This window comes from Acanthaster planci, linkage group LG02, assembly GCF_054643075.1.
Source record: "Acanthaster planci isolate LZ-2023a linkage group LG02, COTS_SCS, whole genome shotgun sequence".
NCBI classification, from domain to species: Eukaryota; Metazoa; Echinodermata; class Asteroidea; order Valvatida; family Acanthasteridae; genus Acanthaster; species Acanthaster planci.
This window is the reverse complement of record NC_141778.1, coordinates 25,364,472-25,389,026: the sequence shown is the minus strand read 5'-3', so window position 1 is coordinate 25,389,026 and position 24,555 is coordinate 25,364,472. Positions and strand designations below refer to the sequence as shown.

Genomic DNA, 24,555 nt, shown 5'->3' with positions numbered 1-24,555 from the left:
AGAAATGTCTTTAGGTTCCCATTCCGAAAGCCCCAAGATTTTTAACCTCCAACTTAAATGTTGCGTACACTCCATTTTGACCCCCTGCCAACACATCACCTGCTGTCTATTTCAATACAAGCAGCCTCGCTAGTTTTTGGATTGAAATATCACCTGCTTATTTACTCCAATTTCCTTTTTTTTTTGTTGAAAGTCAAAGTCAAAAACTTGTCCAAAAATTCAGTGGCATGTGCAGCTCAATAGCGAAATAGACAGCAGGTGTATTTAACACAAAACACGCACCCCCCCCACCCATTTTCTTTATTCAGTAAAATCCAGACAATAAATGTACACCAGCACATCATACAAGTTTCTGAAATGCATCTAAGTCATTCATATTCAATCTATTACATGCACTTCAAAGTTTTTCACTTGGTTAACTGTTTCAGTGTTAAACAGGCATGCAACTTTCCTCGGATCAGTTAATTTCCTCATTTTTCACTTTTTATTCATGCCACTGAAAAATGAAAAACACTTTACAAAGTCTTGTAAAGATTGAAATGTCCTCATTTCTTGTCAAAGGCCAAGTTGCATGCCTGATCTGATTCGCATTGATTCGCATACAAAAAACATGCTGGTCGTTTCCATTCTTTAAAAAAATGTACTGACAGTGTCATAGGTAAATCACCCACTTTGGACGTATGTCATAAAAATTCCAAGCACACTTGCAATCGGCCATTCACAGAACTCAAGTACAGTACAATGTGCTGGTGTACATATTCAAAAGTTTATACATGCATTAAGAATGCTATTTTTAAAATCTATGAAAACTTACGAGCTTAACGAAACTGAACCAGGCACATGTTGAAATTGTTTGGTTACACTGACCCTTTTTTTCCTTCTGGTTAACCAGATCAGGCTAAAATTCAAGTTGCTAAATTGTAAGGATAAAATCACCTTTAAACGGTTTTAAAAAAACGATAGGAGCAAGGAAGCTAGAGTTCGAACTTCCAATGCAAAAGTAACTGATGTTAATTTAAATCTGTTATATTCAGATGATATGGGTTCAGTTAGATGGAGAGACACTGAATATCGGAATTTAACAACTTAACATTGTTATTTCATGAATTTTACAGCAAGCAGTGCAAGATTGTTTCTGACCAATGCCAAAAGCAACTTTTTAGAGTCATTTCTACAAAGAAAAAATATTTACGCCTGTTCACACTTTATCTTTTGTGATGTGATATTTACTGCGACTCCAGGCAGCATACAGAGGCATAGACCCCGTAGATGTAGCAGAGATTTTATGTGTAACACCACTGGCCACCTGTGATACATAGCACATGCATACGCATCCACTGCCGCTGAGACTTGGTGAAACAGTTTTGCAGATTGACACTCCTTTTAGCCTGAACTGGTTGAAGGCAAATTCTTAAGTCTCTGATTTTCAACATATGCCTGGTCTGAGGTGAATTCAGTTTTGGTATTTGTCTGTGCAAATCCACGGCAAGGACAGAACACTTGGTTCGAGTGGAAAAAGGGGACCATGCACAAAATATTCAACAAATTACAAAAACAATGGGCCAATCTGTTGTTAATGTCAAAGAAATGGAGTTTTGTTTGAAATGCCAATAAAATTTCTTTGCTTAAGTTTTCTTGGCCATTTTGTCTGAACTTGTTGAAAGCGTTAGTTCATGTGTAACCAAGTCATTGCCATGGATTTGCCTTTTGTTTCGTTTAGCCAAGTCTTGATAAGAGCTCTGCAGACATGACCATCACGGACACAGCCATCGGTAGTTCTTGTAAGTTTGCCAAGGGTTGCAGAAGTAGCTTCTCACTGGATTCCTCGGTTGTACGGTACATGTGGATAGAAAGATACAAGGCATGTTAGTTTCTCAAATTACATTTAATTTGTGAAAGACAGGGCACAGGATCAGTTTAACTTTCTGTCTTCTCACTCATTAGGGTAGCCACCAAATACATTGAGAAATGCTTCGACTTGTGAGAACTGAGACAAGTTTGCGCAAATTTGAGAGACATTTAATTTGTGCACTCTTACAGTTGTTATCTACACAATATTTGCATACAAGTTTTACTTAATGCTAGTGGCCACCCTGTGCATATCAAATTTGACTCATGTCAATCAGCTTGAGCCATGTCAATCAGCTTGAGCAACTGATTAGAGAAGAACTTTGTGATTACGCATCACGTGCCTTCAATAGGATTGCTACTTTTTTTGCAATGAAACCAATTGGGTTTAGGATTACACAGATCTTTTGAAGATGCAATATGCTGATCCTGTACCCTGCCTTGCCGGACGTGTAGTCTATCCCATTTGAGCGTCCATTGGCTACCATCAATTAATAACTTTGTGTAATTGTGTAATTCTGCTGATCCAGTTGAGGAAATTTTATTGCAATTATGATGCCTTTTTAAAATTTACACAGCACATTAATGACAAAAGAAAAACGAGTGTGTGCTCTCATTACTTGTTTACACCCTGAGCAGATTCCTATTAGCAGGGACACAAACATGTTGGCCACTGCATCACCAAAACCATTTGGAGATTTTTCTTGGGAGTCACTGGAGTCATTTTTGCAAATACATCTTTCAAGTTTTTGTCATGAAAATAAACACTACCCAGTGGCACAGCTAGGGTGGGTGCAACAAGGTGGAACGCAATGGGCTGACAAATTTAAGAGCGAAATCGCGACTGGACAGTATTGCGAAATTGAGACAGTGAAATTCACAAATAAATTTTTGCATTTTTGGTGTGAGCATATGTATACTGTACAACATACCAGGATGGGTAGAGTGGGGTAGAGTGCAATGGGCTTGAGAATTTAAGCACAATATCTAGTGCTGGAAGTAGGCACAAAGGTTTGGTTCGGGTTCAGTTCGGACACGGTTTGGAAATTTGTTGCCAAACTTCGGTTCGGGTTTGGAAACGTACACATAATGCACATTCAGACATCGTAGAGCATGCTACGAACGAACGTGCCTTATACAGTATTTCCTTGTGTCAAATATGTTAATACAAGCAATGAATGAATGTTTCCATCCCCATCCACTAGCAACTTCGTTGTGAACATATTTTTTTTCTAAATTGTTTCCCCAAATGTTTGTTTAGGAGTTCAAATTCCATAGAGAGTTACCGATGGAGGTGTGACAGTTTCCGACCGTGTTTTTGCCAACCAAAAGCAGTCGTGTCTGTACCACACCTGACTAAAAACGATCATAGGATTTGTGAAAACAGAAAAAAACAGCATATTCAAATGGGAGTTTCTTCCTTTACGGGATAAAAGATCAAATTAGATTTCGAGCAAATTCGTATGATTTTTGGTTCGGTTCGGCAGTTCGGCCACAGCAAATGGAAATGTAAAGCCAGGATGGTGAAAATTTACCAACAGCAATGTTGAATAACTTTTTAGAAGGATGTTCCAAAACTGACTATTATCTTTTGTGTAACTGCACAGCTTAATTTTGCGAGTTAAAATAAATTGTGGAATGGTCAAGCAAAACCAGGGCTACATGTACGTGTTTGCCACTGAAACCTTTTTTAATGCCAGTCACTGAAGTAAGAACACTGTTGCCAAATCAAACTTCACAGTCATGCACTACTGACCATAAGTTCTGCTTTATACTGCCAAAAGGGAACGTGTTAGTAGAGACACTACTGTTCACGTAGTTTGGGAAATAAATCAGTTGTGAAAGATTAAAGAACCGTCTTGATCTTCTTCGTATTATTCAGTCCAACTGTCTTCATTACTGTAAAAGGAGCCATCATTAGACATGAATTGTGATCACTTGTGGTTGGTTTTAAAAGCAAAAAATGAACATGATCAATTTAACAATGGTGTTTTATGATGCCAAATATAGGCAACTCCATGTGCTGCTGAAATCTCCTCTCAAGGAAGCAATCATTTGACATTGCATTTTGAAAGAAGGTTCCTCTTTGCAAGTTAAATTGATGACAAAGTATAATTATGAAAAGAGCACATATCAAGGAAAATGAGATCACCATTCAGTTCCAATTAATGCTCCAACAAATCATAAAAAAGTCCCACATTAAAAAATTCACACTGAACTGGGTAGGAATTCAAGAGTTACTGTTTTTTAGCCTTTAAAAAGAACTGTTAAAAATCATGCCAAATTCTTTTTTAGCAGTCTCTCAGAAATGGTACATGTCCAGTTCAATATGATTTTTACAGCATAAATAGCTCATCCAATACACAGGATCATCCATTATCTGCAGTAGTACTTCTATACTGAAAGAAAATAAATGTAAAGTATTAAGACTGCACTTAGACATTTTTAAATGATCCCCTCTAATACCAACATTCAGAGTCCACATCTGGTAAATGAAGATGCACTGTCACCGCCAGCCAGGTATATTGCACCCAACTGACACCCTGATGTTGGGCCATTCCAAGGATCAAGTGCATTTCACAGAATTAAATCCTCAATCTACCCTACCCCCCCCTCCCACACTGCTGTGGATTATTTTTCCCCATGGGTAGAAACATTTCACCCTCACACTTCATCTTGTTAAAGCTTCCATTTACTACAAAGGTAGAGACATGCTGTCAACACCAGCCACCTGTATAACAGCCAAGTGACACCCTGATGTTGGGTCATTCCAAGGACCCAGCACATTTTGCCTCAACAAATCTAAATGTACCACACCCCATCCCAGACCAAACGAAAAATAAAGTATAACCCTACCCCAATTCCCCCATGTAAAGATACAATGTCAATCTCTAAGAAACCACATAATCTATTTTAGCCTCGCTGTGCTATGGCACCCAACCCAATTGACCCCGTACAACGGGTAAAAAAAACCAGTTTCTTCACCCTTGGACTTTCAAAGTAATTCCAATTAACTACATTTTTACTGGAGTTTAAAGTGCCCTTAAGAGAAACCATATTTTCAGGAGTCATATTCTAAGGCAGAGAATTATTCTTATGGACTGCAACCAAAACAGCAACATATCCAGGAGAGGATGATTTTTATTGTGATGGATTTTTACTTATCTTGAGTTTTATGTATCAAGTATTTGGAGGGATGGTCATTTGTATGGTGAGCTGCCTCTTTGATCTCCACTTAATTATGAACTTATCCAATGTCTCCAATCATGCAGTTCAGGAAACAAAACTTCATAGGTCTTCATTTCCTAATGGTTGGAGAGTCATCATCAAAATTGCATGGTAACTGCCTTTGCTGCCAGGTGGAGAGATGTTACTGTGGTGGTCAAGTACAGGTCTTGGTGGACAGACATCATTGTGATTATCCGTTGGCATTCCATTAATTGCCTCTGGGTGGAGAGATTTCACTTTGAAAATGCATGTGTCCACTTGCTACTGGATGGAGGATTGTCACTGTGATGAACTGTCCACAGGTGTCCATTTGCTGCAGGAGGACCAATGTCAATATTATACCCTCTCAGACATTGCTGTTTGCTGTAGGTGGAGAGATATCACTGTGACAGAATGCACTTCCTCGTTTGCTGGCAGGTGGACTGGTGTCATTATGAGTTCTCCATTTGCTACTGATTTCACAGACACCAATGTGATAAATTGTCTAGGTCTCCATTTACTACTAGGTGGAGACATTTCTGTAATGAATTATCACAGGTTTTCATTGGGAGGTTTCACAGTGATGACCTTTTACGTTCCAGTTTTCTACTGGAAAGGAGATGCCATTATGTCTTGATGAACTTCAAGAATCTCCGTTTTCCACTTTGTTGAGTGATGTCAATTTGATGAACTATCACCAGTCTGCATTTGCCGAAGCTGATGGGATTTCCAAGTGAATTGGTAGATGTTTCCAATCAGAGAGTAGGCATACATGTACCACCGTGATAACTGTCATAAGGCTCCAGTTTGGAGACTGGAGATTATTTGGAGATAATTGATGAACGGTGTAATACATCACCATACGTACATTTAGCATTTTTCATCAACAGGGAAGACTAAAGATGTTAAAGTTCTGAGGACTCCTTTTCCAATGATGGTTGTTAGAACTCAGTTTCCTCAGATGCTGTCCAAATACATCTTGACTGCCTCTTGTAAACAGGCAATAGGATGAGCAAAGGACCTGCAAGCTCTGACCATCCTGCCTTCACGCCTCCATCGATCAATGTAAACACCGCCAAGTTCAATGACATCCTTAGTTTGGTTTTATTCACTTAATTGACATTTCTGGCATGTTACCACTAACAAGAGTCAACAGTTTACAGCTGGACAGGCAACTTTTTCTGACAAATCAAGAGGACTTCATCCAATAGTTTGCAGTTGATGTCAATGCAACTGGTTTCAAAGTCTTAGGTCTGAATTCCATAATAACTGACATACTCTGCGGGGAATTAGACTCCTGAAAATATGAATTCTTAACCCTAACCCCTAGGGACCATTGAAATCATGCACATTTGTTGGATTCAGAATGGTTAAAGTTTAGGATGTCATGACAAACCATAAGGATTCTTAAAGAATGAGGAAATCTACATGTATGCAGTGAATTTAATCTACGTAAGGCATAAACATGCTATGCATAGCATAACATTTATATTAACTTAAAGTGATTGATGAATTGCAATGTAATGCATGATTATTGAAAGTTAATTTCCACCTTGGAAATATGGGAAAGCCATTCTTATAATAGATTCTATTTTAATAGTATTGACATTCTTAAAAATTTTGAGAATCTTAACAATATAAACTCCTCAGAACACGAGGCAGCTTTCATCTAGCTATTGGCATCATGTTTTCAATATCTTTGATTACTTTTTTATATATGCAGTTTGCATAAAGAAATTCAGTAAAAACCATGTAGAGTAAATAAAAGTAAAATTTTGAAATGCATTTTTACACCCCATCCCTTCCCCCCAAATATTTTGTTACTTAATACCATGAATTGAACTTTATTTCCTGCTCGGTGCACTTTTGACTTGAATTCCTCAAAAGTTGTTATTCTTCAACAGTTGACTGTTGCTGAAAATACACATACAAAATTCCCCTGAATAAGACATTTGGTGCATACACTGAACACTTACAGTTCTAAATCCTCCAATGTTTCTCTTTCTCACACATTAGAAGGTTTACACTAATTTGTACTGATTGGTAAAGAATGTAGCATACATTTAAATGTATAGAGGTTGCTATCAAAAAGATAAACAGTCCTTGAAAAGTGCCGAATTTTGGGGGGAATTTACAAGTTGTGTCCTAGTTTGTCATGCTCCAACATGTGTGAGAACTGTATTTCTTGTCTGTTCAAAATTTCACACATTGCATATTCAGTTACAGATCTTAACAAAAGATTTTGGGTACAATTATCCACTGAGTATTCCTGTGAAAATCATCAATTCTTGATGCACTTGTGCAGTTGAAAAGCCAGACTGTTACAGAAAATATTAAAATTAAACCATCAGCAAAACTTTAATTTTTGCACAGTTGTGTCCAATTTTAAATCACTGTAAAAGTAATGACATTTCAACTGACATTTTAACATGGAAAAAATTTTAACCTTTGGATTTTTTGTGCCAATTATTTCCTGAAATAAGTTAATTTAACCCTTGGCATTGCCAAATCCGACAAGATTTATGTGCAATTTACACTCCATGTTATTTAAGCAGGATTAGGTTAATCCTTTTTTAGCACAATCACAATATATGACTAATTACATGGAAATTGGAGGATTCAGAACTGTTAGGTGAAGCAAAGAAATAGTATCATAATCATTAGCTAACTATAGAAATCCAAGATAATATTTGTCAATGTTTTTATACTACCGCAATCCATATCACTCATCAATACAACAGCAGAGTTCTTCAGTGTGGATTTCAAATTGTTCTATACAGATATTGAGAATGTCAAAACATACTCAGTAAACCTAAGTATTTTTTTGAAAACTGAGTATCTATTTAAAAATTTAGGTGGGAAGTGTTTTTTCGTGATAATTTTACTGTAAGTAAACACATGTGTCATTACTTTTGTTAATATAAATCCGCAAGGATTTTTCTACTACATATAGGTTTCTACAGTGGATTCCAAAATTATGTGGACCTATGTTTAAGCTTGTCCTCAAAGGGGACTGTACTTACCTGGTCAATTCTCTGTTGTTGCATTTTGGGACTTACAAAATGTTACCCTGAGTAACTCAGAAACAAGTATTTGCTGAAAAAGGGATTAAAAGCCCAAAATAATGATGGAATCCACTGTTTGGAAAAGCTATCAACCAAGGGTTGATTAATTTTAATTCAACAGTTGGACTGAATAGACAGTATGCACCATCAAAAGCACAACCCTGAGCGCTGACATTATTGCCTTCACAACTTGGCTAAAATTCTCAATTTGGAATACATGGCAACAAGGTAGAATTCATGATCAAAGAAGAGGAAGCAATTTCATGTACTTCTTGTGGAAAAGAACTGAAGTTTTACATCCGGTGTGAAACCTTTGCACTTAACCAATTAACGTCGGATTTGCTTAAATGGTGCTGGGACAAGTTATTTTACCCGCAAATTTTTCAACCTTGCAACTGCACTTCAACGCGTTAATATGTCAACCACGGAAATGAAAAAAGAATTCTTAAATGACTGCACACATCCTCCGTGGAAAAAATATGGGAAATTATGTGTTTACACGTCATTTGGCGTCAAGTGGTTAAAATTGTGGATTTGAATTTTTTATTTCAAAAGCGGATATCCATTCACTAAAGTAATGGTAACTAGTGCCTTGAAAGGTGGAATGATTGGACCCCAAGTACCCCCCATAGTTGTAGTAATACACAAGAACTTTCTTGAACTGAACCCTTTTTGACTTCTTTTCTTTGCTACAGGTTTCGGGCAAATAAGATTAGCATGAGACAACTGCATTGCTCGAGCGATTAATGTTGCGGTTGCATACCACATGCTGACTGCAGCCCACACTACCACTGTTTCATTGCATGCACTTTAATTAACAAAGGCCTACATACAGGTCATGTGGCCCAAACTCTGTAAAAATCAGGTTACTTGAAAAAAACTTTGACCAAAGAAAGATCAAAGTTTTGTGTGTATCAAAAATGGACTTTCTCTCCAGTTAGTCCTTACCTCCAGTGCACTCCGAAGAAAAGGGACATTTCTTTTCTGTTTCTAAAGACAATTGTGATGTATCCCACATTTTATGAAAAAAGAAAATTACAAATATTTTGTCTTACCAAGCTAGAATGGACATCATAGTCTAGTACCCCCAGACACGTGGGATGTTCTATTTTAAAAATGTGGGGCACTTATTGAAAAAAACGGATGCTCTTTCAGGTAGTTTCTTAAATTATTTGAAGCTTTTGGGGAAATTTCTGATCATGGAGATGAACATTGTTTTTAATCCATACTTAAACTTCTAAAAAGAGCAAGGAGAGCAGCCAACTTTCAATGCCTTAGCCATATGCAGAGAAATACTGGTTAGAGTAATTTGAATAGTATTTGTGTGATTTTCCCGCAGTCTTTCATCTTTGTGACATGTATCCCAGGGTGCATCTACAAACAGTGCATGTATATGCGAGAAGACCGAAGCCATGCAAAGCAGCTAAATTCAAAACACAGTGCCTTTCCATGGACTTTGCGTACATGTATGAAACAAATCAGGGACAAGTGTGTTCAAACATCATCAAGAGGCGAGTCAAAGTAAGCTTGGCAGTTGGCAGACAAGATCGTATTTACATGTTCTACATGTACAACATGCAGTGGTTAAAACAGCCCAATTCTGATGCTCAATACTTCAGCTTTGGGCAGAAACATTAGACTAGAATCATGAACTGCATAAAGACTGAGGCTTACAGAATCCACAGCAACAAATAGTTTACCTCAACTGGATCACAGTCAGATTTGAGCATTTGTATAAAACCAGACAGAGGATTGACAAAATGTACAAACTGCCACAAAACATGAATTTTGACTCAGTGTAGTACTGTACAGTTTTGTTCTCCATCCATTGAGATGGCGACAGAGCTTTTATCTGAAGTTCCACACCTACAGTGATCTGGTGCAGCACTTTCAATATAATAGCCATGTTTAAGTATACTATCCGGTGTAGTTATCACACAGAAAAAAAATGGAAAGAAACAAACATATGTAACCATGTCAACGGTCAGTTGTTCCCCAAATTTTTTGTATGAAAAACAAGGAGTAATTCTCTCGTGAAAACATTTTAGAACTTTTAGCATTCACTAAATTTTGCATTCTTTCTAGAAATAATTCTTACACATATGCATATTCTCAAAACATAATTTATGCATTTTAAACTGTCTCAAAACTTTTACAGTTTTAGGGGTTGTTTAAGCTCTAATACAACTATCGTAATGAAACCTTGGATGAAAGACTAAAAAAGCTCTAATTTTCTACTTCAAAAATAGAGCACAAAAGTTCAGGATTGTTAGTACAAGAGCCACTTTTGGTTTGGTAAACAGAGACCATGATTTTTTTATTCACAGGAATTAGCTCCATCAAAACCATGCTTGCCAGACTAGAAATATTCCTTTGACTTGACGATTGCACATTCTCACAACAAATTCAGTATGCTGGTACTAGTTGTGACAAACAAACCAGACTGCATTTCTTAAACAGCAGTGTGCAAGACTGAACACATCTGTCTTCAGATCAGATAATGCCGATTGATCCCCATATTTTGGGTGTTTCATCAGCATGTGAATTCGTACATGCACATCCTTTGTACTGTGCATTATTCATGTACTGTAACTTAGAGATATGGTGCATAACTTTTCAAAGTCATGTAGATGTAAATTCAGTATCTGCAATAATGTGTTCAAAGCATAAAACATCTATAAAATGGGCACTCTTCCTTACAACAATGGTAATTTTCACAAAATTCAAGAATTTCTGGCACGAGCTTTGTCTGGTTTTGATGGAGCAAATAACAAAGAAAGTTCAACTCACCCTTTCAACTGAAGGCCATTCAACTGGAAATCAAACTGTGTATCACTGAGGTGATGGCTGCATACATGACAGTTTCTTCAAGAAGAATGTACATCTGAGAAGAAAAGTGAGAAATAAAGTTAAACCTATTGATTTAAAAATACATACAGTACAGGAAATATGGTGTATACCCTGTCAAGAAAGTCAAAATTCTGCTGATATATCAATATTACTGATTTCTTGATATTACTTTACAATTGGTATTGTCAATACTCAATTTTTAATCATATCAAAATATTGAAGAACTTGCTCCTGTAAATGATACTGAAAAAATTGAACTACCAGTTTCAGTTTATGTATTTGTTACATTTGCTTTGAATTTATTAAAGTAGCGGTAAATTGTGCCTATGACTGGTAATAGCTTGCAAAACTGCAAGCACGGACATCTTGTCCTTGTGCTTTTCAGTTAAAAATATAATTTCCATAATTTTTTAACAGGTCTTCCCTATAGGTGTTTCATTGTCAATGTATAAAATGACAATAAACAAGCCAAATTGTGTAGCAAATCTTTGTTTCCTGTCATTTTGCACCACGTGCATGAGCACTGGTGTGCTGCCCAACACAAACCACAACCTGGGTGAGTGGTCACGTGATCATGCAATCTTACAGTTACGGACTGGATATTGCAACCAGCGGCGTAGCGAGCGGGGGGGGGTGTGGGGGGTGTTGTACCCCCAATAATTCTTTTCAGTCAGCAAATAAAGGGTCAATCGGCAAGTGAAACTGAAATTGACGTCATGAATTATTGACGTACATCGACCAGTCGGCCACCAGCATTTCCCTGAAGTTGTACAAACTGATACTAATCCTGAGTAGGCTAGCAGTTATTTTGTAAGCATTACACGGTGTAATGCTTACAAAATAACTGCTAGCCTACTCAGGATTAGTATCAGTTTGTTTTTCTGAATCTGCCCATCCTACGGTTCTCAGTCAGGTTGCCGAGTCCTGTGTGCATTTTTACAGGTGCCCGTCCGAGTCGTGGCGAATCGCGATTGCTGCACATCCCGCTCAGTTTCCTTACATACATGAGGCTGTGTACCTGTATACACGTGAATGCTGCGTTCGAGCGAGCTACTGTACTCGTGTTAAATGAGTAGCCTCCCGAGCACACGAATGGCAGGCGGGCGGGGTGAGGGTCAGCAAGAGTATACTCCCTCTCAACACACAGAATAGGAGTATCCGCCTGACCCGAGAGTAATGCGCGTGCACCCACACTCGGATACCGTAGCAAGAGTAATCGTGCGAATGCAGCCTACTGTGTAGTATGCATTTCTCCAAGGTACATGTACTTGCACTTGTGCTGTCGTTGTAAAGAGGAATGGGTAAAATGCACAAGTTGGCAATCACCATTGGACTGGTGCCTGCGGGTGTGCGCGGGGTACGGCCTGTCTGGATCTGCATGAGTGGAAAATTGTTTTGTACGTTCAGTTTTTAGAGAAACTGTAGTGTTTTATTGCAAGCAAAAAATAGATAAAGAAGTATAGCGGAGCCGCCTGGAGTATTTTTAATTAAGGATTATTCTGCTAATTGTAGTTGTAATCGGTTCTTTTTTGCGTAATAAATTAGTACACTGCCCTGCAGGCGTGCCAAAGCTACAATATTCCCTGGATAATTCTTGTTAAATGCTCAAGGTGGAAAAAGTGCGATGCGCAAAGTTACAGCTGCCAAGGTTGTGTCTGAAAGAAAATTAAAGTGCATAATTATGCTATGTGCTCTGATGCAGTAACCTCCTGTACGATGCGGCGATTACATGGGACTGTGCACGTAATAACCGCTTGCAACGCGCATACGATTTAGTTGTTGATTCAGAAATCCAGAATCAACAACTAAATTTGGGACAATTAACATTGTACACAGAAGCAGCACATAACATTTTGCAACTGTTTTTAGGTTTTAAATCAATGCTGTTGACTGACTAATTATCAATGGGAAATGATTAATGTATAACACAATTTGTCTTTCTTAAAACTTTTGCAAATTCAAGAACAATGGATATCCGATTAGTAATTAGCGGCAACTTTGCAACTGAGTGCATGCGGAAAGTAAGTACATGTACATAATAAAGTCAAACGATCTGTAATTTTTTGGGGGGGCTGAAGTGCTGTTATTTTTAAAAAACTGAATTTTAGCGGAATTTTGCCCATTTTTCAAAAATCGTTCATCCGGACGATCTTAGGAAAATGTAATTCGTTCAAATCTCACAACTGTTTGAGCAGCTCCACACGTACATGTACATGCAAAATACCTCTCCACAGTCAGTTGACTCAGTTTAAAAAATGTGAATCGTGCTTGTTCGTTGGAAGAGCCTACCGATATGTTTTTATTCCTCCGTGCAATATATGAGCAAGTAACATTAAAAACATCCGTGAACACGCTTTTGGCCACAACTCAAACACGTTGTAAACTGTCAAAATTCATATAAAGTTGTAATTGGTGAGCTCAAGAAGAATTTCATTTCATTTTAAAATATTATTTCGGACTGGAAAAGTGCTTGCACTGGCAAAAAAGTATACTGTCTTGTAATCACCCCTTCAGAGATAATGTTAATACCCAAGCCAGTAAACACGGCCGCTTGTTTTCGAGGTACACTGCGACGGCCATGTTTAACTTGCAATTTCCAGATATTTATTCTCCTGTTTATACAAATGATCTCTATGTCCATAATACTCGAGTATTTGCCTCATTTTTTTGTTGGATTGGGTTTTTTAAGTGCAATGACAATGTTTGGACAGTGACCATGCAACTAGGCAGAGTGCCTTTTTATGTGCAGTAAAGAAACTGCATGATGATTGTACAACGTGCAAGCTTGTTGAGGTGCTGTGACTCGCAATTCGGTTGTGCAGCTGCATGATCAAGCGTTGTTCATATTTCGAATCCACGCTACATCATTATATTTTCAAAAGAAGAGAGTTTAACTTCAATATAAATTTGTCGAGTTCGATCCTCGAACTGAATAAATGGGGTTCAAATTTTTGTCGGAGAACTGCGAATCCTGATCTCCACTGCCTTGCAGGTGATTCTGTGACAACGGCCTGTGGTCCGATGGTCCATGGTTTTTGCTCGAAAATTTACAGGAGCTGCTCCTTGAACTTAAAAAATGATCATCATTTTTCTGGATTTTAAAAAAAAATTTAAATCAAAATGTGAAATAAATCAATGAATTGGTACTAAAAGTAAATAACAATCACCAAAAATCCCAAATTTGCTAATTTCTAAAAATTACTGCAAATGCAAATCTTATAAACCCCCTTAAAAACATCCCCTCTGCATTTTATTAATTTCAAGCATTACGTGGACTAAATTACCAAACAAGTTACAAGTGGGCAAATTGACCCTGGCACACCCCCCAAAGAAAATGCCTTCAATACGTCGCTGATTGCAACTTGTCCTATCACATGACAGTGTGCTGTATGCATGCTGTAACCATGAAACGGTTTTGCAGTCTCTTTACATTTGCTTCGGCAGTACTATTTTAATTTTTTCATACATGTACATGTATCAGTTGAGTTGAACAGAGGTACAGGGTAAACGTGCAGGCATTTTGAGTTACAGAGGTATTTATGCAAGTAATATGGTTTTTAAGAGGGCGCTGTTGAGCGGCTGCCATTTCGAATTTTTAGCTCTGTTCCTCATCGATTTTAACTAGTTTCTATCATCTATCAACGCTGATTTTTAACCATCGTTCATTGTTTTGCTTTGATGTTGAACGTATGATGATTCTTGTGGCTGATGGGAGTGAATTTTGTTGTTTATATACTTTGTGTTGTGACTTTTGTGTGAACTCGTGGACATCACCTTGACTTCTTACACATTTACACACAGTGGGCGAAGCTCTATTCGGTAGCTGTCTCATCAAACCAAGGACAAGGTACTATATTTTTCTTGCTTTATTCTTCTCAGACGATTTGAGTGACCAGATTTTGGAACCTCATAAGCAGTGTTTTGGCTGCAAATTGCCAAAACGTGGAGGGAGTTGTTTTTTCTGGATGGCTCAGAATTTTTCCAGAGGTATCCACCTACTTCAAGTAGGCCTACTTGTCATACAATTACTGGCGTTGCTGACCGTTGCAAATTTTACCAAGGCTAGGATATTGCAATATCTGTTCACCATCATACCAACTTTTGCCGGAAACGTACAAGCTCAGTCTGCACAGGCCTTTCACTATTTTGTGTTCCACAAGTCTTCATTCACCATGATCACAAAAGGTGCTATATACATGTAGGCGGACTAAACATGCTTATTCATGTTTACTCCATTATTGTTTACCACAAAGACAGTTCATCACTCAACAACACTTGCTAACATGGGTTGGAGAATTTCTAACTTATGTTATCCAAATCTTGAGGCTCGCAGCTTGGTTCCTGCATTCAAATGGGCCTTTATATAGTCAACCCTCGGTCCATCAGAAATAAGTGTGAAACCTTTTGCGATTATATCATTGATGATGAGAAGATTGATTTTGTATTCTTACCAAAACTTGGCTCAAAGAAAATGATTTTGCAGTTTGATCACTGTCTTTCTGCCTGGTTATTCCATTAACAATCAGCCCAGACAAAATAGATCAGGTGGGGGCATTGGTGGTGTTTTTTGCAGTGACCTGTTTAAGGTGAATAAAACCAACTTTGGGGAGATGGCATCTTTTGAGTTTGTTGAATGGACAGTTGGTTTTAGAGGCAATCAAGTGAAGTTGATAACTGTACAGATGTCCTTATTCAACCATACATCCCATTCCTATTAACACATTTTTTGAGGAATTTGAAAATTACTTAGATGTTAATTTACATTGTAATTTGCCAGTACTCATTTGTGGTGATTTTAATATCCATGTCAATGACGTAGAAAATTCAATGGCTTCGAAATTTACATGTAATGATAGTTGTTTTTCGAGAAATCTGATCCAACACGTGACCCTTGAATCTGGTCATACTCCTGATTTGTTTATTACACGTGACGACGATAAACTCTTCCTCTCTCCACCTGCAGAGGGCCATTTTATATCAGATCACTGTTTTGTTACTACATTGTTACATAACAATGTCAGGCATATCGAAGTGAAAACACAATCATATAGATCTTATCGGAAAACTGACAAGGCTGCATTTATAAATGACATGTGCTTTTCTCAGCTATGTGATAATGATTTGTTGGTGAGTGACGATCTTGACAAAATGGTGAGCGTATACTAGGTGTATAAAAGAGTATACTGTCACGAACTTAACTGCAAAATAAAAATTTGAACTTTAAAAAAATCTCGTCTCCTACATGGGTTGATTAAAGTATCATGCTGTTATTAAACTTGCGATCAAGAACAGATTTTAATGCCTGAGTGGCCAGGAGCTATTTTCCTAAATCGCTCAAAAATTGGCTGGCACAAACACTTCCACAGATGCTCTGTCGGAACATATCAGTGTGGAATTTGGGGTTCCACAAGGTTCATGGGTGGACCCCATGCTTTTCATGGCTTATTCAAGTTCTCTATTCAAAGTCATAGACAATTACACGATAAGTGGTTATAGTTTTGCGGATACCCAGTTGTTGCAATTTTTTCTCCGAATCTGTGTTGTCAAACTCATTCATTGCAAACTGTTGAAAAAATGTTGTTTCGGTTCAAGCATGGATGTTTAAACATAAGTTGAAACTGAATGCTGGAAACACAGAAGTCATTTTGTTTGGTTGTCAACAACTGGATAAAATCCACATTGACCATATAAAAATTGTTGACAATGTCTGTAGTCTGGGAGTCTGGATGTATTCAAGATTGTCTTTGCACTATCAAATTTGTAAGAAGGTGAATTATAGCTTATATAATTTATGTATTCAAAAATATCTGAATCAAGGAGTCACTGAGTGTTTGGTAACATTCATTAATTAATTACATCTCACCTGCATTATGTCAACTCTGTAATGTATAGTATGTCTCAATTTTCATTCGATAAGTTACAGTGTTTACAGAATAATGCATATGTTTACATAATAATTGGTTGGTTATGGGATTGCATAAGTACAACAGGATTATACAGTCATTAAAGAATTGCAGTGGCTTCCAGTTTGTGCACGTGTGGAAGTTAAGATCTTGCTTATAGTTTTCAAGGTGTTGCAGAACAAAGCACCAAGTTACCTGACTGACTTGATTGTCTGAGAGCCTGTTGTGCTTATGACTTGCATAGTCAGGATACCTTGAGTCTTCAAGTTTCTTGATCGTATAATAAACTTAACAACAGGGCATTTGCTATTGCTGGACCGAGGTTGTGGAATTCTTTGCCATCCCAGTTGAAAGATATTACGAATGAAAACAAGTTCAAGCGTGCCATCAAGACGTACCTTTGTAATAAATGTTATAATGACAAGGTCTTATGAATTTAGGTTTATGTTTTATTAATCATGTGGTTTAACTCCTAACTTACATGTAGTTTTTGTAACTTTCAATTACAATTTAATTGTAGTTTTTATGTAACTGTTAATGTTATGAATGTGTAATCATTATTTTTGCTATTTTGATATGTACAGCACTATTGAATATTGCTAATATTGTTAATTGTTTTAAGAAATGAAATAAATGTTAAATCCCACTTTCTGACGGGATTGAAGTGTGATTTCAATTTAAACAGAGTTCCAGTTATCTGTTTTGGGTGAACTTGAGTTTACTGTACATGGGCAATATTGGATGTATCAAATATGCTTAATATTTGATTTCTGATACATCAAGTATTTAAAAAAATGGACAGACGGGCCCTGGTAAAATCTGATTTGAGAAGCATAACACCCATCATGAAAGAACATGAATCGAAAAATCGGAGGAAAACATCAACCTATCTTTAACAACTTTTACTAAAGTTACATGAAATGGACAAAATTTGCATCATGCAAAACAGTCAATGTTTGCCTTCATTGGCACACTAGAGTTCGGTGATCAAACCCTGCACTGTCTGTTGTTCTGACAGCTAATTCATTCCCCAGCATACTAAAGAAGAACATAAACTGTTTCTTTTGATTATGCTTGATCTTTTAATTAATGCTTGAATGTTTTCCTGATGAAAAGTTATAGACATGCTAAAAGAGGAATAAAAACAGCATTTTCCTTCCAGCCAGGAGCCAAAAATGAGGTAAAGTCTGGAATAAGAATCACAGAACTAAGGGATTCCCAAAGACAAAGCACAGAAAATGACAACTGAAGGAAGGCAATTAAAACTAACAGAAATCAAAATAATAATAGACATAACTGTAATCATTAAAAGAGTCCAAAGAAACGTGGAAAACAAAATGGAGATCAGAAAAGGAGAGATCAAAGTGACAAAAATAAAGAGTTCCTGAAAGATCAAGTTAGAAGCTGTGTTGCACATGTATGGAACAAGAGTAATCAGTCATGGTTACAGTTTTGAAGCAACCAAAGAATGGCTCAGTTCTTGAATTCAATTACATCCTAAAAGTACATATGTGAATACATCACACGCACAACTGTGTATGTAAAAGGCAATAGCACGAGACCAGCATGTGAACCACCAAGTGAGGGAATCGAGAGTGTATGTGAAAGAAATGTACATGTACGTAAATTGGTCCTGGATGTAGGGATGTGACTGTCCTGCATGTACTCATGTAAAAATTGAAAAAGGAACAGTACAGAGAAGACTAGTGGCTAAAGTTGTAGTTTTTAAAGTGTTCATTTGAGTGGAAAGAGGCAAAAAGTGATCTCTGGGATAAGAAAACCTCTTTTTTTAAACAATCTGAAGAATGTAACTTGGTTTTGAATAATTATACAAGATGATTGTTTTGAAAAGTAAAGAAAGAAGATGGGAGAAAATAGGGTAAGTTTGATTCTGCATTAATCACCAAAATGTGTGGGCATGAACAGAAAATGGAAAATTCTTGTATAATACTGTGAATAAGGTAACAGATAAAAATATTAAATGTCATTGACATATCATTCAGAAATAAATGAGCATTGAACCCGGATAAAGTTGAAGGCGGAGAAGGCGTACAAAGACAAGATTTTAAAACACGGTCTGATCTATTCCAAGTCACTGGTCTAGGAATATCGCTGTGTGAAGGTTGAAATTAGTTTTTGATGAGGGATATCTGTAAGAAACAGGCATGGCAAAGAGATGGTAATTTTACAACTCATTTATTCTCCAACTCTATGTGCACAAACCACACATTGACACCACGTTTTGGTTTTTGGCAAAGATTTCGAGCGGCAAGTTTATTTGTTTTTGCTGATTTCAACACCACTTTCTATTGCCACACTTGGCAGAAATTCTGTAAGATTTCTTGGCACACTTGCCATACTTGCCACACTTGGCAGAAACTCAGGCACACTTGCCAAAGAGATACTTGCCACACTTGGCAGAAAAACAGGAACAAACTCGCCAAAGGCTTGCCACACTTGGCAGAAAAAAGCAAGGTTGTTAGCAGAAAGACTTGCCACACTTGGCATAACAGGTTGGAATTCCTTGGCACACTTGCCATGCAGACAAACCCCACCGGAACAAGTAGGTGCTTGTCCTATAATGAATAGTCATGTGATTCTATTTATCCTTTACAACTTAAGAAAAACTTACATAAGGCACGCCGTTTTTTCCACCGCTTGAACAGGCGGTTAGAATAAGCCCCACCAGAACAAGAGGGTGCTTGGCGTAGTGTTTAAGGAAAACGAAATGAAACATTACTAACAACTAACTTTACGTTATAATCACTGCGAGATAATTCGCCTAAATTGTTTATTTGTTTACTTCGGAAACTGCGTGTCGCTCCCAGGTAGTTCCCGCCATTAAACCAGTAAAAGCTAAATTCATAGTCCAAAATTATGGTGGAGATGGGGAGGTGGTGGGTTTAATTTGTGTGTTGCCGCCTTGAAAATCTAAGCCGAAGTGGCCCATTTTTAGTGCCAAACTTGCTGTGGTTCAACCGTTATTTCCTTGTGGCCTTCTGGCTTCACCAATTATTCCCCTCGAGACAGTTTAGGTGTCTGAGCCCGGAAGAAGTACCACATTCTCTGAACCCTCTGAGGCCTCTGTTGATTGATGTAAGGCCATGCAGCCACTTTGCTGATCCCATTAAGCCAGCTAGTGCAAGACAGTGATGGGTGAGACAGTAGTGCCTTGTTCACCATGGTATAAGCCAGATGACCAGGACTGTTTCAATGACTAAACGACGTGCGTTGTGGTGAATAATGCATTTTATCCCATAGCGATAAAATAAAATAGTTGAAACAGGAATTGTATCTTCCTTTCCAAATGAGTTTATACCACATTCATCAACTGCATGGAATTTGCTTTTAAGAACTGCTACTTGAATTTTGCATTTCAAGTATTTGAAACTACATGTAACAAAAAGGGCCTATTTTCATTTTCAAACTTCAGCCCTGTTCTCGCAACAGAAATGAAAAAACTCATTTATACGCGGAAAAAGAAAGGAAAAATTCCTACAGGTAATTGAGGGCACATATATACATCAGGATTGTTGACAGTATTTGTGTTCAAGTGAAAGTAGCAAGTTCAAACAGGTTTTTTAGAGGAAAAAGATTTGTGTAACTAGCATGTGTCAAAATGTAGCAATTATTCAAAGATGATACCAGAGTTGTGAGAAATGTGGTCAGAACAGGATAGTTTGTGATAGACAAAGCCTAGAAATTCAGTAGAAATTACCCTATCAGTATAGCTTTGTCATTACAAGTGACAAAAGATTGATGTTTTCTGGATAATAGACTCAGCTGAGGACAAAAATAGTTTGTCTTGATGAAGAGGTTGAAGGAAAGGCATTGATGACAACAGATTCATTTGTGTCAGTCAGAGAGTAATGTCTGGGAACTGAGAGAAAACTATTGTGTCATCACAAAATTGAAAGACATTAGAGAAAAACTGTGATGGTGAGAAGTATGAAAGAGAGAACAGTAAAGGCCCAAATTGGATGTTCAGGAAAGACGAGGTGTTAATCAAAGCAGTTGAAATATGAGTTGAGGTATTGACTCGGCAAGATGATTACAATTTCACCAGCCCTTCAATGACAGAGAAAAGAGGGAGAACAGGAGTTGGTAGGTCTGTAATCATTTAACAACATTTACAACTAACAATCCATTTTCCCCACTTTTTTCCCCTATTTGAATTTCCCAAGGTTCAATAAGTAGTTTAAAATCTAGAGATACATTTTAGATGTTCTCAAGTAACTGCAGGGGAAAAAGTAGAAATGTGTTTCAAGATGGAATTTATTTTAAAATCTTCCAAACAACAATCCCATATAAATATAGATTCAATGACGGTATCAGATTGGAGAGGGCAACTGCAAATGGTTGAAAATTGGTTTTGTTTTTGTTTCTTGTCCATGCATATAAAATGCCACATTTAAAACCTCAGCATCATTCTCAAGAAAAAATTGAAAAGCCAACAATTACAGAGTGGTCAACTATATTTGCAATATTAAAAAGAATTACAGAGTCGTTAATCCTATGATATTGCACAATTTCTGAATTTTGTGAAGTGACTAGGAAAGTTCTGATGTGGAAAAAGGGTAAAAGTTCCAAGTAGATTGTGGACACATTTATACATTAAGATTGAAGCATGGAGTTTAGCGGCAAGAATACAAGCCTTAGGATGTCCACTTGATCAAACAGTGGCAAAGAGTGATATTGAAATTGAAAAAGGTTGCAATTCAAACAACTTTTTTATGGGAAAACAAAGATTGGTGTTACAGCATGCATACAATGCACTAATTTATAATTCAGGTAAGATGTGTGTGTTGCAGAGGAGCAACTACATGTAAGAATGACAAGAAAATGGCAAAGTTTAAAGATGACCAATTCGGAAGGAAAGATTTTCATACTGAAATGGAAGAAATGTGGCATGACCGGGAGGTTGTGATAGATTGGGATGCCTGTAAACCTAGCAGAAATAAACCCTTTAATGGCTTTTTGTGATCCGTTACAACGGAAAAAGGTCCATGCTTTCGAAATTGGGTTTCTGAAGATGAGCTTGTGTGTTATCATCAATGAAGAGACCAAGATGATAAATTCACAGGTCTATTGAAAAGAAATAATGACTGGACAGGAAGAGAAATTCATGTGACTTGCTGATGGATTATGAATTAATGAAACAATGATGAAAGGCCAAAGATTGAGCCCTAAGGCCTAAGGGTACAATGGCATATAAAGGTGGCTCGAGCCTAAGCCTTTAATTAATGGATGTATACTGGCATGAGAAAGGCAGAAAGCCACTGTAAGAATTCATGTAATAGATTGCTCAGTGGTGTTGGAGACTTTTAATAGACAAATCACTTTTCCAAGGATACTGGATATTATTACAAAAAAATTGGAGAGTGTCAAGTTAGTAGAATGCTGGGATCTGACCCAAGAGCTCAAAACTGAAGACCAAAGAAGATGTGAAAAAAAGGAATTGGCAAAAAATATTACAGGCCAGTCTTTCAAGACTTTAGAGAAATGAAGGATGAAGATAAGCATCAGTTCTGTAGTTAATGAGATGCTATTGGTATGGAAGAATGACACCGTTTCTCTAGAACTGATGTGCATGCATTTCAGAAAGTTCTTAGTAAGCTATGTCAGAGAAGTGTGTTAAATGTACTATGTTCTTTGATACTGAGTTAATTATTTTGCAAGAAATATGATCATTTTTAAAAGGGGCATGAGCAACAAATGCATTTTCTAATTATTCTCAAACATTTTGTGGAAACAGTGCTAATGTTTTCAAGTTTGCAATATCATTGTCAAAACATTTACCTTCAAGCCAATGAAATTTGATTTGTTTCTCGTCAGGGGTTTCTCTTGGATGCGGGTTTTTCTTTTATTATTCATTATTCATTTTTTCTCCCATGGAAAAATAATATACCCTTTTCACAGGTGTAAAGAGCTATTTTGTGCCCTGATAGGCTAACACTAACAAGGAACCCTTTAGCATTCAGGCTCCACCTGTTTTGTGTTCTGGTGACGGGATTGCCTGAATGTAACTTTTGATGTTGGAGTTGGATTTTCTGTCAAGTTTTGCCATTTTTTTCCTTCAAATATGATGAATCATGAAATTTTTTGATGTCGGGCCAAAATTGCATGCGGGCCCCGACGAGAAACAAGAAATATAATTTCATTAGCCTTGAAGCCTTGCGAAGTGTGACTTTATTTCAAAAACTGAAGATTTGAAACACTATTAAAGCCCACTGTCCAAAAACATTATATTCTTACCCATTTGGGCAGTGAAAGACGTCCATGTGTTACACAGTAGTATGGTCTCATTAGAGTAAGATTTTTTTTTCTGAGAAAAATTTCCTGAAATGATAAATGCGGCAAACTGCTGCCAGTAATTTGAAACCAATAGAAGTCCTCAAAATGACTTTTATATATGACTATGATAAATATGAACCAAAATATGAAAGGCTGATTAGGGAACTGAAAAGGCGAGGGTGACTTACACATCACTACTTTTCACATGGTTGGAAATGTCTACTTCTTCAAACAAATTTGTCACTCTCAGCTACGAATAATTTTGTTCACAGAAATGCCATTTTGCCCAGCGAAAATACGTAAGTTTCACAACCGAAAGGACACGTTTTCACTACAAAAAGTCTGCACTCTTCTAATAACCACAACAAGGGAGCTAAAAATTACGGGGGAAAAGTAACGCTGATAAAACTGCACTTGCAAACTCTGCGAGCAATACAGGTTTAGATACTCACCAGCGAAGAGATGGCGAAGACAAGCTCCAATGGCACACTTTTCCTCATAAAGTACGCTTAGGATGGTCACCCATGTGTTTTATTTCTCCATGGTTCACCGAAGTTCGTGAGCTTAAATTTACGAGAAATAAAGCATTTTTGGCAATAAATGCAGAGCTAATAGTTGAATCGGAGGCCACAGCAATGGCGTCCCTTTGCGTGTTCACGTGCGATCCACCTATCGGCAGCACATTCCGGCAAACAATACACTTTTTGTGCGGCTTCTTAACATGCAACATTTCAGGATAAAAAGGACAAAACCTGTTGCTATAGCGGCAGAGCCAATCAGAGAACTAGGACCCCCCTTGAAGCTTTTTTGGACCAATCATTTTTTTCCAGCTCTAATCCTCCATCTGGATCCAAATAAACCACGCGCCCGATTAAATATGCATCAAAAAGCACAGAATATAATTGATCTAAGGTTTAAAATGTGTTATTTTTGTCTCTGACAGACAGCACATTACCGTCCCTAGCGTTTCCTTTTTTGGCGCAATTTAAGCCAAAAGGCAGGCTCTGCTTCTATATGAACCAGCCTCAGACTAGCTGCCTTTCGGTAAACCTTTGTTGCATGTTTGCCAAGTAACTCATTGGAACAAAAATTATGTATTTTTGTCGTATTCCTGTTACGAAAAAGATTAAAACAACGCCCGAGCTGAGAAATTGTGCTGCCTCAGGGAAGTCCGATTTTGATTGGAGGAAAGTTTCACCAATCACTGAGGCCGCTATATTATAACAAGTAAAGCAAGCAGACAGTAGTACTTGAGATGAGTGGGCGGGGCAAGAATTTCCAGAGTAATTCTTATAAGAATGTTCTCGGGTAGTCATTTTTTCTTGTTTTGGCCAACAATCAATGTCCTTTTAATCACCAAAATTACCACAGTTGCTTTGCAAATGTTT

The 24,555-nt window shown here is 37.4% G+C and overlaps 1 long non-coding RNA gene across 1 annotated transcript; it reads right to left on the bottom strand.

Annotated features, from left to right (window-relative positions):
- Window positions 1–195: 195 nt before the first annotated feature.
- LOC110975886 (uncharacterized) lies at window positions 196–23,855 on the bottom strand. The gene is made up of 2 exons (XR_015424337.1): window positions 23,620–23,855; window positions 196–11,004 (listed from the first exon to the last, which is right to left on the bottom strand). It is a non-coding gene; the product is annotated as an uncharacterized LOC110975886 (long non-coding RNA).
- Between the last annotated feature and the right edge of the window lie 700 nt (window positions 23,856–24,555).